Genomic DNA, 4,231 nt, shown 5'->3' with positions numbered 1-4,231 from the left:
TGTAATTCTAGCTACTCAGGAGAATCACTTGAACCCGAGAGGCGGAGGCTGTGGTGAGCCGAGATCTCACCATTGCACTCCAGCCTGGGCAACAAGAACAAAACTCCATCTCAAATAATAATAATAATAGTAATAATAATTTAAAAATAAATAAAATTAAATTAAAATAAACTTTTTATCTTGTTAATCTGTCCTTTGTTAATGTAATTTACAGGGCCCGGCCAATAAATCTAAGATGGGTAGAAGGAAAAAGAATTTTTCCCCTCCTGGGCAGGACACTCTTGGGCACGTGAGCTTTGGCTTCTTTACCACATATCTGAGCAGACAGTGTGGCGGTGGTGAGTGGCAGTGGAGAGACTCCAGGAAGCAGCCATTTCCCTATCCTAGGTGCTTCCTGTTTCTGTCTAATGCTACACATAGTCCATGGTTTCAGTACATTGTATGTGTTTGATTGCCAATCCCCGTAATTACATCCTACCTAAAATATGCATTTTTGTTTCCGGAACCAAGCCGGGTCTGGCTGCATTTTCTTGAGGCCCAATAACGAGAAGCAGACAGACTAGGAAAGAAGGGAATTTATTGCTGTAACCAGATACAGGGAGAAGGCCAGAGATAATCCCACCAGGCCAACTCAAAGTGTTACGATTTTCTTAGTGCTTATATAGGTTGAGGTTATGTGTCTATGTGCAGTATAGCATTCGCCTAAGTCTACTGGTAACTAATTTTGTTTCAACTAGAAGGTCAGAGGCAAAAATGCTTGCTAAGTCGGATTAAGCTGTGAGGGACCCAGTACCTTCAAGGCCTTAGGTCTACTGTGGTACCCGAGTGATTATTTCTATCTTATCTCCTTTATAGCTTGGTCCAACTGCCTTAGACTCTCCAATGAATCTATTCAAACAGCTGCCTCTGTTACCTTGACTGTCTCAGATTTCATTGACCCGAGACGGGTCCTGGCACTAGGAATGTAAGGCTGTCTCTATTATTTTGGTTTGCTCCAGGTTAGGGAGAAGCCCATGCAAGGCTCCTACTGACCACATGTTTCATGTCTAGCTTTGCTGTCTGGGCACCAATTTCTCTAGGTTTAACTATTTGCTCAATGTTAAGACAGCTCCGGGGAAATTCGTCTGTGTAACTGGGGTGCTATGCAGGCCTGTCTGTGTGACTGTCATGCAGGTCTGTCTGTGTGATCATCAGGGAGAATTGGCCGGCCACATTTTCAATATCTTTCTTCTCCTGTGGAGAAAATAACCACTCAGTCTTTAGTGTCAGCTCATCCTTCAGGGTTTGGCACCTGGAGCAGCAGTCAAGGAAGCTGGAAACAGGACCTTCCTTTCTAGGTGTTACCTTTAGCCACTGTGGTCGATAGTCCAGAAAGATGACTGACCACTACTAATTCCTTTCCTCCCTGAATGTGCATACTGTTGCAGCCATTAGAGGTGGAATCGGTTTCCTTCCCTTGAATTCCGTCTGGTTTTGTGACTTCCCTTGACTAATAAATAGAATGAGGTGGAAGTTATAGGGAATCACAATCCACCCTATGGTACAATGATTCTTTTAAGACATTCGAGTTATAGATGCCTAAAGAAGCCTCTTGTGAGCTTCCCTTAATCTGACTATAGGCAGGGCCTTTGGAGAATGAAGCTGCCATAAATCCCCTCTCTGGGGGAACTTTCAGCCAGGAAGGAGCCTAACTGTTAGCACCTGGGTGAGAAATTGCACAAACAAACATTATCGTAAACTGTAATACCTGCCATTGGTTTCCCAGAAGGCCATTTGTACTTCCCACAGAAGCTCTAGCTTTCCCGGGCCTTCTCCCTATTAAGTTGTTGTTGTAATATACCCTTACCCCTGGCTCTTCAGAAAGCTGCTTCTTTCAAATGCTGTCACATGTATGAATATAAAGCATGTTTTTTTCCCTCTAGTTAATCTGTCTAATGTCAGGAAATTTGCAGGCCCGCTACCACCACTTGAACCTAAGTTAGTAATGGAAAGGTTTTACTCCCAACATAGTTTTGTTTTATGTGCCTGTTCTAGGCTTAGCTTTCCAGGGGCCAGGAAGCTTCCATTTTGGTTTCAGGAAGCTACATGCTATGATGTAAAGAAGCTCAGCTAAGACAACTAAAAGAGAAGAGACTACATGGAGAGAGAAAGGCCACATAGAGGACCACTGGGGCTGCACGCATGTGAGTGAAGCCTCTTTGGACTTTCGAGCCAGCCAACTAATAACAAATAAAACCGACACTATGGAGTGACAAACAAAAGAAAATGCATTTTAACCTAGGTCTCAGGAATTGCAATTTGGGAGACACAGATCCAGCAAATAGGAACATCATCTTCCATCTTGGTGAGATTAGGCAGAGGCTTAGAAGGGCTACTGTGAGTTTACACATCTGGAAGGTTTTAGCACAGTTCATGATGGATGATGACTGGTTAACAATTTAGGACGTCTTTGATGATCAATCTAGTTCAGCATAGCTGTCTCTTGTCAGTAAAAAAAAAAAAAAAAAAAAAAAAAGCCAATCTCTGCAAAATATTTAAAGAGGTTTATTCTGAGCCCATATGAGTGACCATGGCCCAGGGAACAGTCTAAAAGAGGTCCTGAGAAAGTGTGCCTGAGGTGGTTGAATTACAGCTTGGTTTTATACATTGTAGGGAGACAGAAGTTACAGGCAAAGACAAATCAATACATCTAAGGTATACGTTGGTTTGGCCAGGAAAGGCAGGACATCTTAAGGAAGGAGCATTACAGGTCATAGGTGGATTCAAAGATTTTCTGATTTGGAATTGGTCAAAAGAGTTAAGCTAAAGACTTAAAGTCAGTAGAAAGAACTGCTTGGGTTGAGATAAGGGGGGTGGGCTGTGGTTCTTGTTATATAGATGAAGCCTTCGGATAGCAGGCTTCAGAGAGAATAGATGGTAAACGTCTCTTTTGGAATTTAACAGGTGTCAGACTCTTAGTTAATCTCTGCTAGATCTGGGAAAAGCCTAGCTGCATTAATAAAGATCCTCTACAATGCAAAATTTCTTCCTCAAAAGATGGCTTTTCAGGACCATTTCAAAATATGCCAAAGAAATATATTTTGGGGCAAAATATTTTAATTTTCTTCAAGGTCTGTTATCTGTCATGTGATATTATACCAGAGTCAGGTTAGAATTTGGTATCTTATTACCAAAGGGTCTGTTTTGTCAGTCTTATGATCTCTATTTTAAGGTTAATGCTGGTCTGTTGTACCTAACTTTAAAAGGGAGAGAGTATAATGAGGTATGTACAACCCTTCCTTCCCATCATGGCCTGGAATTTAGTTTTTCAGCTTGCTCTGGGGTCCCCTCGGCCTAGACAGCCATCTATTCAGTTGGTTGGGGGCTTAGGATGTAATTTTTGGTTTACACTCTTCAGGTTGATGATCAGGCAAAGCATAAACAGTTCAAATCAAATGCAGCTGGTTTTACAATTTGGTCCAGTTCCAGTCAAATTTCATCTGGGGGTCCAACTCTTTATGCCTTCTCAACTCAACTCAACAGTTAGATACCTCCAACATAACCATCTCCATTGTGGATTTTCTTGTCAGAAGCCCAGTCCAGCCTCTCACTGAAGCCCTCCTAGTGAGTGACCATGGCTGTCACCACATGAACTAAAAGAATCATCCAGCCAAGCCCTGCCTGGTGCCCAGACCTACAGAAACAGGAGCAGTTTGGAGTGGTTTATTATCTAGCAATAGATAACTGAAGTAGCTACAAAGTTCACTTTAGCATGATTTCCAGACAAAGTGCTCTCTCCTCAGAATTTGTAAGATTGTTCCAAAGAGCAGCTGTAGAGCTGTAAGTATCCAATCCAGACAGATGGGACAAAAGATAAAGCTCTTTACAAGTTGCTGTGGAAAATACCAGTTCGTGTTCTCTCTGCCTTCCAGTGAACTTGCAAATGAACCAGCCCTCAAATGTTGCTCTGGATATGACAAACCATCCCAGATGGACCCTTAAAGATCGCAGATAGCTTTGTATCTTTCAAAACCACATAAATCTTAGAATCTACAGTTTAGGTTTTTTTGTTCTTTTGTTTGTTTGTTTTAGACAGAGTTTCGCTCTTATTGCCCAGGCTGGAGTGCAATGGCCTGATCTTGGCTCGCTGCAACCTCTGCCTCCTGGGTTCAAAGGATTCTCCTGCCTCAACCTTCCAAATAGCTGGGATTACAGGCACGTGCTAATTTTTTGTATTTTTAGTAGAGACAGG

This window comes from Mandrillus leucophaeus, unplaced genomic scaffold (assembly GCF_000951045.1).
Source record: "Mandrillus leucophaeus isolate KB7577 unplaced genomic scaffold, Mleu.le_1.0 Scaffold203, whole genome shotgun sequence".
Taxonomy (NCBI): domain Eukaryota; kingdom Metazoa; phylum Chordata; class Mammalia; order Primates; family Cercopithecidae; genus Mandrillus; species Mandrillus leucophaeus.
This window is presented reverse-complemented; position numbering follows the sequence as displayed.